This window comes from Rhipicephalus sanguineus, chromosome 10, assembly GCF_013339695.2.
Source record: "Rhipicephalus sanguineus isolate Rsan-2018 chromosome 10, BIME_Rsan_1.4, whole genome shotgun sequence".
NCBI classification, from domain to species: Eukaryota; Metazoa; Arthropoda; class Arachnida; order Ixodida; family Ixodidae; genus Rhipicephalus; species Rhipicephalus sanguineus.
The window spans coordinates 5247372-5260879 of record NC_051185.1 but is presented as its reverse complement, the minus strand read 5'-3'; the positions used below and the strand labels follow the sequence as shown (position 1 = coordinate 5260879).

Genomic DNA, 13508 nt, shown 5'->3' with positions numbered 1-13508 from the left:
TTGAATCAATGACAGCGGTAAGTATAGGCTAAAATACTTCAAATAGCTCATTTAAATGCAAGTGACAAACTTTTTAGCGGGGCAAGCTAGGCGGTGATGGCGGTGCTCCAGAAAGTGAGGTTAGCCTCACGTAACCGGCACTTCTTTCTCCTGTGCATCTCATGCGTTTATAGCAGTGGTGCATCAGCGCGGCGTTATTCAGCCGCGTGTCCCGAACAAAAGGCGATCAGGTGTCGTAGAGCTGTTCCCAATATATTTCTGACAGCGCGTCCTAATGTCCTATAAAAATGCCCGAACTTTCGGCCTTTCCTCAAGATGTGACAATGAGGATCCCAGCAGGCCCCTATTCGGTAGGACGTGACACGCCGTGAGTAAGCTAGACGGGACATTGAATAATAACTTGAGTCTCGACGGAAGATAGTGCACACTATTTTCGAGAATTGACACTGCTAGGTATCTATGCTTCTTTTATTTTTATTTTTTTAGCCTAGATCTCGCGTTAGCATTCGTTCATAACTGAAGAAACTTTTAGGGCCAACTGAACGAGGACGACGAACACACACAGAAAAACAGGACTGGCGCAAACTTATAACTAATTTTATTTCACCTGTCGTTATGTGTGGTCTTCGTCATAGTTCAGTTTGCACCGAAAGGTTTCTTCAATCACGAACCAATACTAGCTGGCTAAAACCAAGAATCTTCAGGGATTGGTTTGGAGTACCCCCTCTCCACAAGCCAGTACACACCCCTGCCACAGCAAAGTAAATGTCGGTCGCACGAGCAGCGACAAGGCGTCGAGTCTGCTTCAAAGAAACACTTGAGCACACGCTCCACTGAACGCACGCTTTCCGCTCTCGTCCAATGGAGAAAGAGGAACATGGCACAGCACGGTTAAGACACGTTGCCACCCTTGCCGCTTTTGATCAGGCGTTGTCTAGTTTTTCCTCGCTTAACGGTGCGGCATTTAACGCGTTCCATTCGGTATGTTCTCCAATGCGCTAAATTGTGTGCGCTGTGCAAGGCTGGCGCACTCCGTTGTTTTCTGCAGTGCGCTATAGAAGACGGTGAAAGTTTCTGCGATCCCTTGTAGATTCGATGGCTGCCTGCAAGTGTATGTGCACGCCTAATGCTCCTACTCTTCCCTTCTATCTCTCCTGAACCATTTATCCCTTTCCCCTAGCGCAGCAGGGTAGCAAACCAGACGTGATTCTTGTTAACCTCCTCGCCTTTCCTTGAATCTCTCTCTCTTGACCGCTGAAGCAAAACCAATCGAATTACAAGCACATAGTATTCCTCAATCTTAGTCGGCGCTGGAAGTGAAAAATTTTAATGGAAAAGTTGCGAGTAGATAATGAACTTGTAATTTAAACAAGGACTAACATTCCTCTAATTGACCAACATAGTTCTGCAAAAATAATCCATGTGTGCCGAAACTTGGAGAATACAATTACGTGCTGGGGATTCCTTCCTTCATGCTTAACTTCGTAGTTTAGTTACTTGTCTGGCTAAAAATATCGTTCCTCCGTCACCCGCCAAGCTCTGAATTCTCGCTCTCATGTGACAGCGTGAAATAGATCACCAGCATCCTCAGTAAATTATTACTTGATTGAGTGAATCACTAAATAATTCGGTGCAATTAAACAGCCCTGTGACCTTGCAGAACACCCTGCATAACGCATAACCGTATAACCGATGGCGTGCATGCCACACAGAAACCATAATATTCCTGCCACGGCAAAACTAGACAGAAGCAAAGATCAACGAGCTGGTATTTTCTTGATGTGAAAAGCTGTTCGCTATCTGCTTGGTTGGATGAGGCGTATAACGACCCAGAAGCTCATATTCTTTGACTCAGTATATTATGACTTGATTACTCGCCATTCCTAACTAAAGCGTCATCACGATTATACGAAGCTCATACAGATTTCGCGCTGATAACTTGCACGGATTCGTTATTGATGTCTATTTTCGTCCACCTCGGTGGTACAGTGATCACGGTGCTCGGCTGCTGACCAGAAGGTCGCGAGTTCGATCCCAGCCTCGGAGGCGAAATGCTGGACGCCCGCTCACTGTGCGATGTCAGTGCACGTTAAAGAACACCAGATGGACGAAATATCCGGAACCCTCCACTACAGCGTTCCTCACAGTCATATCGTGGTTTTGGCGCGGAAAACCCCAGATATTGTTATTATAATTTACTGTCTGCTTTACCATCGGCGTCACAGGGAAGCCTCAAACGATGAATTGATGAATGAAGTAAACGACAATGCAAGAAAACACTGCTATGCGACGTACGTACATCCAGCACTTCCGACCAATGTATATCGAACAATCCGATTTCGCCACATCATTCACCGTCGGTCCACTGCCCGAGTTCGCGGCGGTGCGCGCTGTCGTGCAGCGCAGGGAAAGCGTGTTTCACTGCACACCCGCTGCGCTTCTCGTGCAGGCGAAAGCGCGCGCCGCAGGGGGGAGAGGCCGCTTCCTCATCAGTGCGAGCACAACAGTCCGGTGGCGGCGGGCAGGCAACCCGAGAGCCGAAACGTCGGCCAGCGAAAGTCGAAAAAGCGAGGTGGCGCGTCGTCGTGCGTCGCTGCGTCCGCTCGGGAAAAGAAAACACAAGTGGTGAGATTGGCGCGCACTTTCTTCGGGCAAGGGTACGAAAGAATACGGTGCGAGCATAGAGAGAGAGCAACCGTAGCGCGCCGCCGCTGGACGGGTTGAGCGTAAGACGCTAAGGAAGGAGGGTTAGGAAAGGCGGCGGCAAGTGAAAGTACCACCGCAACCGCCGCCCGCCAAAGCACCGAACTGGGTCAGCGACGTCAGGCTGTGTGTGCCGCCGCTGCCGCCGTAGCTGCCGCAGCGCTCGCCTCCCGCGCCGCGCGCCCGTGCTTCGTTCGCCGTGCTCTCCAAGTCGACGACGACGGCGACCAGATCGGCGGCGCACGCTACCGACGCTGTAACGAGCACGTCGCGCAGCCAAGGAGATAGCGAGTGCGCCAAGTTCGCTCGGTGAAGAGAAAAGACCACGACGAGAAACTCCCGCGAGCTGTTCGTTGCCTTCTCCTTTTTGTGCGCCAGACGACGACAACGACGGGAGAAGCGTCGGTGGTCGTCTCGACGACGCGATGGGTGCGCAGCGCAGTGCCCGCTGGATAATATGAGTGGCCCGAGCGGATTGCACGACTCGCACGAAGCCGCCGTCGGCAGCACGGAGAGCGGCCCGAGGCCGCCACTGGGAGCAGCCGGACCGCCGACAGCGCGGTGCACGGGGTGAGTCTTATTCGGTGGACGAGCCGCAAACTATTTATACCTCCGTCACTCCATCGAACTTACCAGCATACCGTTCGGCGACCGTGGTTGCAGATCCTGAAACCACATCCTAATAAATAGAATCGTAGTGTACCGTCAATTGAAGTTTATAGAAACAGGATTTACTATTCCTTCATTTCTTCAGGTATCATACGGGGGTTTATTGGTAAGCTTGTCTTAGGAATTTACGTCCATACGAAAAACATACAGTCCGCTTTAATCCTGCCTTGGCAGCCGAGGAGGTCCAAGCGAAACGTATTTGCCACATCAGAAGTAGCTCTGCGAATGCGCACAAGCTGAACGAAAGGAGGAGAATGAATCGAGGGGTCAGTTTTTGTCTTTAGAAAGAGCCCAGTCTGTCAGCTCAGCTCATGAAATGAAGGTGAGAATGGCGCAGCTTAATAATATTTTCAGTTAAAGGACTTCAATACCATTAGCTTCACTGTGCCGCCGCGGTAAAGAATGAATGCTGGAGCAAATAAATAAATAAATAAATAAATAAATAAATAAATAAATAAATAAATAAATAAATAATAAATAATAATCATCTACACAGACGATCATTAGGGGAGTACACTGTGTTACTGAACATAAGTTCACAAAAGAAAGCAAGAAATTATTTGACACACGCCTAGGGAGAGAAAATTCGAGCTAATATTTATTTTAGTTGCTACGGATGTTCATGCTCTTTGTGAAAATGTGTGCCAATATTGACCACATATTGCAGGTTATAAACCGCACATTGCAGGTTATGGAAAATTAGGAATAATTCTGTGCGTTAAGGAAAGAAGAATTATTGAACGGTGTCGATAAGAAAGGCGAAAAGAAATTTCTGAGCATTCAAGAGCTTAGAGAAGTCACCGCATAGCACATCTATAGCCTATACTGACACAGATACTCCATTTGAGCAGTGTGCACCAATTGAGATTTGGGAAAGCGAGCACTCCACAACCTGTACACTGTGGAAAACTGCATGCTACTCAAATATTATTTTTTCTGCGGCCCTGCACACGGACAGTTAGTTGTCTATAATAAATGCCTGCATTGTTATACACCACATTCCAGCGTGAAAACTGCAAAGCAAAGATAATTTTGGAATCTAACGTCTCTGCATAAAATTGAATTAGCCGCACACGCAAGAATGACGACGGCATCTATTGGCAGTCATACGGGAGATTGCTGTGATCATAGTCAGTACCGACACATATATCTCGTAGTGCTCTTCACTGCTAACGCACCCAATGCGTGTGTGTGTGCGTGTGTGGTGGGTTACGGTTGCATATTCATTTCGTCCTCTTGTGTCAAGCGTCCCGCCGAATGCGTTCAAACGAACCTGCGAAATGCTGCCTTCTTATTTTTATTCATCATCAACCGCATCTTCATCATCACCATCTTCTTCTTCTCCTTCTTCAATGCACCCCCGTGCAAAGAATCAAAACGCTTCTAAAACTATGTGCTATTGAATTTGCGCAGAAAAGTTGCATGTAGAACTAACATGAAGTTCATTGAAACATCATTTCGACGATACCAAGCATGTTGCGAATTTCTCGCAAACTGCGTAAGTGTTACATGGAGCGGAAGTACGTGCTTCCGAGTACTTTTTTCTTTTTTTTGCACGAAAGTCCCTCATGTGGTGCCGGAATATGTCTTTCTTTAGCAATTTATAGATAAAGACCAGCCACAGAAACTGTGACGAATGTTATATTATTGGTGATAATGGGTCCCCCCCCCCCCTTTTTTTTCCTTCGTTATACGAAGACGCAAGTGAGAAGCATGTCGGGAAAGCCTCTTATATTATTGTAATCGCTTTTATTAATCACTTATTAATCACTGTAGTAAGAAAACAGCACCAGGTTGAGCACTGTGACGTAACACGTTTTTCCACAGAAATACTGTTTTTCTTTTTTTAATTTCTAGACTTCAATTCGATTAGCGCAAATCGCCCATTTCATGGCCGATCCCTCTTAGTTGGTGTGTGCCAAATGTGTAGAGGAAACAGCGTTTTTTTTTATTTCTGCCCTCGTCTCATCACCAGAAAAAGAAAGAAAAAACAAAAGAATGGAATCCGGAATGGAACGGGAAACGGCGAGTGAGTGCTCACTCCCAGTGCCGAGCAATTACTGCACTCAACTTCCTTTCCTCGTGGATAATCGAGACAAGAACACACACGACTTGACACTGGCGCACACATCCTCGTTCACGGCGCCCAGCGAAGTAGCCGCCGCCTTCCTAAAACACACACCGCGGAAACGTGGAAAAGTAGCGGAGACCGGTCGCGTAAGTGTGTTTGCCCGACAACAACGTGAGGACTCGGCGAACGCCTTCGGATAAGGCCCTCGTCTTGTCCGATTAAACAGAACGCCCAACAGAAGTAACGGTGTCCAGGTGTAATGCGGAATAAGCGTAAGACATCAGAGTGCTTCGTAGACACGGTAAGCTAGTAGCGCGTATCTTGTGTACGCGCAGTATATAATAGCGCGATTCCTCGAAAAGCAAACATCCGAGAGGCGAAGCCCGCTACTCTCGAACAAGTGGCCGCTACTTCAGCTGCTGATCCTGCAATATGTCACTCGTACCGTGGTGCAAGACTGAAGTGGCGTCAACTCATAAAAAAAAAAAGGCAGTATTAACAAAATAAACTTGGTCAATGTATCGAGCACCTGTAGCCATATTCCATATAGGCCACTCAATTGCCCTTTTAAAGGCACCTGCTTTTTTTACAATTCATGGGCTATGGACATGCTCTCATATAAGGAATGATTAAAAGTGAAAAGCCATAAGTTCATAGAAAATTACATGATTACATGCACTTATGGACTCGACAGGAGATCAAGGACTTGTGACCTTACATGGAAAGAACGTGCCGCGTATTTCCATCGGGCCTACAACCTACCTATAGAATGTCTGACGACTGCTCGGTAGCAGTCGTCTTCCATGGCAGTATGCTTATGGCTTGTGCGTAGGCGATAGTAAATATCTATAAGCAGCCAAATTATTCCATGCAGTGTCAAACATTGCGGTCATTGCCCCTGTGGTTCGCTGGACCAAGCTATATTCGTTGGACCAAGCGATAAATCAGATACAGAGCGTTGACATGTAGGGAACTAAATTTTGAATGTGCTAGCCCACAAGGCTAGTAAAGATTAAATGACTAAAAAATTAGTCGGGCACTTAAGTTATGTAACAAATGGTGCATCATAAAAATAATGTTACCCGTCGTTGTGATAGAAGCTTCTGTTGCGTTCCTGACACCATTTACCGCATTGCCAGTTCTGTCATAGCGATGGATCGCGACCTGCACAAAATCACGGGATTGCGATTGCGAGAAAACATTTTGTCGGAGAGATCATGGGACGCGGCATCGCCCAATGCTGATCTGCCGCCCTGATCGTCGCATCACATCGCTTACCATCGGTTCTAGTGCATACGCACAGCTTCGCGAACATTGCTTCGTTCGTTTGCCGGCTACCTGATCCACCTTCTACAAAGCTGCACCTTTTTTTTTTTTTTTTAGAGAGACCACAAGGCACAAAGAGGAGGAGTGCTTCTAGTTTCAGCTTCCGCACTCCTCAGAGGAAGCGTTTCAGTCCAGCTGCTTCCGCAGATGCCGAGTTCGCCACGGTTTGCGACGACGGGTGAGATTAAGAGTGAGCGGGGAGGGTTCGTATGAAGCGGAGTGTTTGGCAGCCCGACAGTCCAGCGAGAGCCTCTGACTAGACAGGAAGAAGAATCAAAGAAAGAAAGAATAGAAAGAAAGAAAGAAAGATAAGAAAGAAAAGGAAAGAAAGAAAGAACGAAAGAAAGAAAGTAAAGAAAGAAAGAAAGATAATGTAAAGAAAGAACAGAAAGAAAGAAAGAAAGAAAGAAGAAAGAAAGAAAGAAAGAAAGAAAGAAAGAAAGAAAGAAAGAAAGAAAGAAAGAAAGAAAGAAAGAAAGAAAGAAAGAAAGAAAGGTACAAACACGAGACGAGGTTCTCAGTGCTGCCACCGGCGGTGAAACAGAGCAAGCGTTCACAGAAGAAATGAATAAAAAGATAAACACGAAAGGACAATATAAAGATACAAGAAGAAGATGAGGAGTGACGACCGCGAAGACGACACTCATAGGAGACATGCAGCGTTGTCACGTAAATGTTCACGCTCTTCTTCTTTTCGGGCAACACGTAGTCGTCGTCGGCACCGACCCAGTCTCTTCGCGAAAATAGCTTCTGTCGGAAGCACTTTCCGACACGCAGCGGTGGCTCTCTCTCTTTCTCTCTTTCTTTTTTTCTCGGAAGTTCAGAGAAGAGTAGATAGATCTGTAAGTGATTTAGAGAAAAGAAAATCAAGAACCCTGTGGCAGGAGCAGAGCGAATGCGTCGAAGCGTTCCTTTGCTTTCTTGCTTTCTTTTTGCTTCTTGTTCTCGGAGAGAAAAACGCAACATCCTCCTTTTTTTTTTATACATCCTCTGGATCGAACGACTCGTTTCTGCTCTCATAACTCGGCGTGCCAGCAGAGCCGGCTTTCATTGCAGAATTATTTCACGAAAACTGAAGACGCGGAAATATCGGCGAAGCGAAGGAAAAAACCAAAGCCACCGCAAACCGGCGAAGCAGGGCGCACACACGCACGCTCTGCGTATAGTGACGCTGACGACGACTATTTGCGGGGTGCCAGAACAGGAACTCGGAAACGCCGAGGAGTACACGGATGTTAGCTCAGCGATTCGTTCTCTATATTCTCTGACTGGGAGTTCACGAAAAAAACGAGGGGAAAGAAACAAAGAAGGAAATACAACATACATCACGAAAAGCGATGTGCAATTGCAGGCTTTGTTTCCGGCAAGGAATCAATTATTCTGTTCTACTACGCGGTTTGCCACGAAGTTGCAAGACCATTATCCTTTGTTCTACAGAGAAAAGAAAAAAAAAGGCGGGGGTGGGGGGGGGGGGGGGTCCTAGTACTGCCGCCTTTACAACTTCAGTTTAATTATCGGTTATCGGTAGCCTACTGCACTATAAACGTTTTCTTTATGTTTGCTGAATTCGCTCCTCGTAGGCTTCCGGTCTCGCCCGCTGTTAGGGTCTACGTGGGAGGGTGTGCACGAGACGCTTGTTCTGTTCTGTCATACGTCGAGCTGTGCCCTCTGTAGGTCAGCAGTTGTGCTGCGTTTTCCTATCTCTCTCTCCGTGAACACATTTAGACAGCAAGTATGCCGAGCATTCCATTTCTCTGTGCTCTAGAGGAAGGAATTAAAATGTACTGTACTCACGGATTCAAATGCGACATCAAAATTTTTGGTATAACAACCGGTATGCGCAACTGCTCGAGTTAACCACGTCATGTCGCGACGAATCTTGTCTCTAAAGATAATGTGGGCTCTGATCTAGGCGATCGAGTCGAAATCACGCCGATATGACCCGAACTGAAGGCGGTCTAAATGAACGTATGTGCGTTACTAAGCCCTAAATGGTTCTGTTTCAATCCGTGAGGCGTACTGGGCATGTAAACAACAAACAAGATATAAACAACTTACTATTGTCGCTGCAAGAACGACTTCCTACATTTGATCAGGTGCCGTGAAACGTAACCTCCCATTCCACTGTGGGACAGACGCCTTTTAAAATTGCAACAGGTAATCCTTAACCGAAGTGATGTAGAATATCCCGAATTAATTTGAATGGATGTGCCAGTAGATCATGCTTGCACGTTTTACAAGTGCCCACCTTATACGGCATTCCCGCTTATAAGCAACTTCGATTTCGTCAAGCTAGGGGCAGTCTGTAACACCAGGCACATTGCTGTATTCCCAGCCATTCCATTCTCAAATAAACGTCTTTGTGTGCGTCGTATTCAAATGCGCAGTTTTATTTCGGCATTAGTTTTCGTGCTAAGCTGATTGGCGTAAGTCAGTAACAGTAAACAAAAATAGACATAGCTACTCTTGCAATAAACACGTGCTGGCGTGCAAAAAAAAAAAAGGAAAAAATAAGCGCTTAAGCATTTACAATCCCTGGTTGGCACCGCCTGTAGCAATATCCTGCTGCCTGATACCTATCTGCGCTGCCAAAAGCAGCTTTAATATTTCTAGGAGCCTGGCTGTTTTTCTGTAGCGTTGAAACCCGGTTTAAACGAAAATAGTCATGATTATAAATTCCTTTTCCCTCCACGAAGTGAAATGCCACAAGGAAAACTGTCTGAGGCACGTATCGCTATATTCGTGTCCACTGTCGAGCCGTGAAAAGAGTATAAAGGAAGGATTCTATCTCGCTGTTAGAATTACCGCAACAAGTGTTACAAAATAGTTGAAACCAGTAACAGCTACCGTTTATCTTAGCGGCGCTTGCATTTCTCCGCTGTAGCAACCGCTAAGCGTGAAGCAACTGGCCTCGCGGGTGGCATACGAGATCTGCGGATTTCCACATAACTAATTCGCCATAACCACTGTTACTGCACTTCGAGTTGTCCTTCAATTCACCGTCGCACTGTGACATTCTAGCTTCTTGGTTAGTCATGTGAAAACTTGGGCGAGTTGCTGATGCATGATGAACCACAGCGCAGCTGTCGAGACGAGGACGAAAAGAAGAAGGGCGAACAACGCGCTGACTTACGAGTGGCTCCTTTCCTTCATAAGCGTGCATATATAAGCGGCACCGAAGAAGAAAACAAGATGGAAACAACAAAAAAGAAAATCAGATGATAAATCAGCAAAAAAAAAAACTTGGAGGACGCTAGAACGCCATAGCGTAATCGGGCCCCGTGCGCATCACCCTCTCAATTGCTAGCCTAGCTTCGGTTTTCACTCACACATTGATTTTTCGCTCATAAACGACGAGGACGACGCCGCCGGCGCCGACACCGGAATTTCTGCGAAACGAGCTCTTTAAGGTTACCGCGTTAATATGAAGCCAAGCCGTTAACCGTTATCGACCCGTGCATGCTCTGTTAACATGGTCTAACTCTTTCTTGGTGAGTGCTAATGACGTTAGCTCAGATGGAGTAATTGCTCCGGTAATGTGGTGGTCCTAGGTTCGACTCCCAGGGACTGGACAAAGCTTTCTTGAACTGCGAACCAATTTCCCCCTTGAAAAACCCGCATAGGCTTCCATGGCCAGTTCGTGCGATTCTATGGGGAATCGCCCTTCCGTGTTCTCATAGATATTTGTCGAGCGCGACCTAAGCGCCACTCCGATGACTCTATATTCAACTGCATTCGTTGTCATTATAATACTACAAACGTACTTTGCCGTACTGTACTGCAACCGTACGTGGTAAATGAGATTAATTCTTTTTCTGGAAGCATACATTCTGTACGAAATCAGTTACTAGAAAAGGCTTGGGCGAGCTGGTGGTAATTCACCACTGACAAGTTACAACGCTAAAGAGACGAGGACGTTGAAAAGGAGATCCCGACACGAGCGCTAAAACGAGAACTGAGCACAGAGTCTGATCCCTGTGCGTGAGACAGGAGTCACGGAACAAGATACGTTGTACGATACTGTTTATAGGGGAGTTGTTCCGAGCTTTCGACAACGCGCACGCAGTCATGCATGGTGGATGAACGTGCTGCATAGTACACTGCCGCTGCGCTAAACCTCGTGGTTAAACGGACAGTTAAATTACTGCTTCGCGTTGTGTACTCAACAGTTGCAGCCGGCGAAAGAAGGCAGCTATAGGCAGCAAACAAAGAACCTGTGGGCTTGTTACAGACAGTAGGACTATATGTTGTGCGGCGTGGTCTTGAATGAAGGAACGGAACTTTGAGGGCTCGTTGCTTTGTTTCACACAACCTTAATGAAAGCCAGCAGATAACGAAGCCAAGGAAGGCACAGGGGACGTTAATTGTACTGTTTTAAGTGTATCGTAGTAATTGTTGTGTAGATGTGGAGAAAGTAAAGTGGACGAAAAGACATCTTGCCGCCAGCAGGGACCGAACCTGCAACCTTTGAATTGTAGCTTGCAACTTGTTATATACCGCTCTATAAGCGGCGCAGTAAGCGGTCATGGTTATTCGATGACACTTTCGGATTATTCTAGGATCGGTCCGACATGACACTTCGAACCGTTAAAGTAATTGTGGGCGTCTCACTCAAGAGAAAACCGCCGCAGTTGACTCAGCGGCGACAGCGCCAGGATGACAGCGACACGACGATGCCGACGATACGACAAAGCTGTCACTGCTCACGACGGCTCAGATAACTAGGACACCGCAAGACGCAATTTCAGTTGGAGACAAACGAAGTTCTCGGGCAGTTTATTCTTGGGACAAAAAAAAAAAAAAAAAACGCCGTTACAAGAAACATGACAATGGTAATTTTGATGCTTGACAAACATGATGAGAGACGCTACCAACTAATGCTGGAGGACTTGCCGTATGCAGTCACGGTCATAAAAACAAGCGACGCTGGGTACGAGAAGAACACTATACGTCAAACGAGCCATGACTCGAAATCTTCGAACATGTGCTTGAGGACGCGGAAGTCATTCATCAATCACAGGGAAATGCTCGGTGGGCGTGCGCACCACCGAGCACATCTCGGCGCTCACAACAGCGCGAGAGCGGACTAATGCGCGCACTAGTCGTGGTTCTATCGCTCTCGTTTCATCCCATACCACGTGCAGCTCATACACACAAACGCCACGTCTCCCAGATAAAGCTCGACCTGCGGAATTATCCGCGTGCACGTACGCTCCAGATTAGACTCGAGAATACGAGCGCCAAGTGTGCGTACGCCGTGCCACGATGCTCGGCCCGTCATTCAGTGTGAACGTGAAATGAGGGGCGTCGTTCTGTTGCGATCCATTAGCCCGTGGCGACGCTTTAGATTGCCGTGCCCTTTAATGCTTTCTCCTTTTGTATGCCGTACGTCGCGTTGTGTTTGCTCTCTTTGTCGTGCCCTTCGGGCTGTGTGCGCTTCCGTAGTTCGGATGCCTATTCCATTTTCATCCTCGCCTGGTAAAGCCTCGAACCGATCTGAGGAAGCGGGCCGCTTGTAGCAAAACAGCGTCTGGCGGGCAGCGGCACAGGGACTCGGGGGTTGGAATGTACCGAGCTGATGACCCCGGAATAACAGATCTGTAAGGGTCTCAATACGCCGAGGAGTCGGTGTCTGTCAAGAACGCATAGCGATACCTTAGCTTTTCAATATTTTGGAAAGAACATAGCGTTCAGAAGCGACCCTGCACGAGAGTTAGGGCGAATGAGGCACACATAGCAATGTGTAGAGAGTAGTGATGCAAAACTATCCGCAAATCGACTATCGATAGCATCGATAGTTTTGTTTGAACTATCGATATTGTAAATAAACTATCGATAATGCAATCGACAGTACAGTCGCTCGTATTATTACCGACATCTTTTTGCCAACATTTAATGAAGAAACCTCCCCCCCCCCTCCCCCGCCCGCCATGTTCTACCAAATCCGAAAAAAAGAAGGTTACTCCTTCTCAAGTTCAACAGCAACGATGCCACGAACTGCGCCTGAACTCCCAGAGAAACCCACGAATTTTGGATTCGCGCGGAGTTCCGCAGCAACGCTCGATGTTCAGCGGGGACGGTCCGTCCACGTCCTGCAGCCATAAGGATGAGCTCGGACGCGTGCGACGGGGCTTTCGAGGTCACTTCCCATATTTAAATAAGAATGGCCCATCTCTTTTTTCCCGAGTCGTTTATGGCCGGCCCGTATCGGCGCGCCTCGTTGCCGACGGGAGGAAGAAGAGGCTCAGGAAAACGGCGTCCCGGCCGACGCGTCTTCTCTCGCACTGCCGGAGGAGTGCACGCTGCGATCGTGTTTATTTGCGAACGCGTCCAGCCAAGTGAAGGAGAGAAGGCGGTGCTTTCCGCTTAGGGAAATGCTATAACCGGTGTGGGCGAGAAAGCTGCCCGACAGTGACGGACGACCGCGTTTGTCAAAGAAGAACAAGCGTCATATACGTGGGCTTTGACGTTGCCTAAATTCATTCGATGCAGGAATCTTTTCGTTTGACACGCTTTCGAGAAAATAAATTTTAAAGATAAACTACCTAAAACGTGCCTTCTCCGCGCCAGTGCTCATGGCGCGTGGCGTAGCGCTAATTAAATAAATAAATGATCCCGGACAGCGTCATGGGACACACAAGAACGAAAATGAGAACGGAGGTTAATTAATACAAACTTCCGGATTGTAGATGGGATCGTAGGCAAAAGTGCGCGCACGCATATGTAAAATAACTGGAGA

General features: G+C 47.3%; 1 protein-coding gene across 3 annotated transcripts in view; it reads left to right on the top strand.

Annotated features, from left to right (window-relative positions):
* The window catches only part of LOC119406883 (A disintegrin and metalloproteinase with thrombospondin motifs 16), a 237870-nt gene that overhangs the window by 78933 nt on the left and 145429 nt on the right, over window positions 1-13508 (top strand). Inside the window, exon 1 of one of the 3 annotated variants that reach the window (XM_037673653.2) lies at window positions 2943-3273. The exons of the other annotated variants lie outside the window; for them this stretch is intronic. The gene's annotated coding sequence lies outside the window, so the exon portion shown is untranslated. Of the gene's footprint in view, window positions 1-2942; window positions 3274-13508 lie in introns of those variants that run through there. 3 annotated transcript variants of the gene reach the window in all.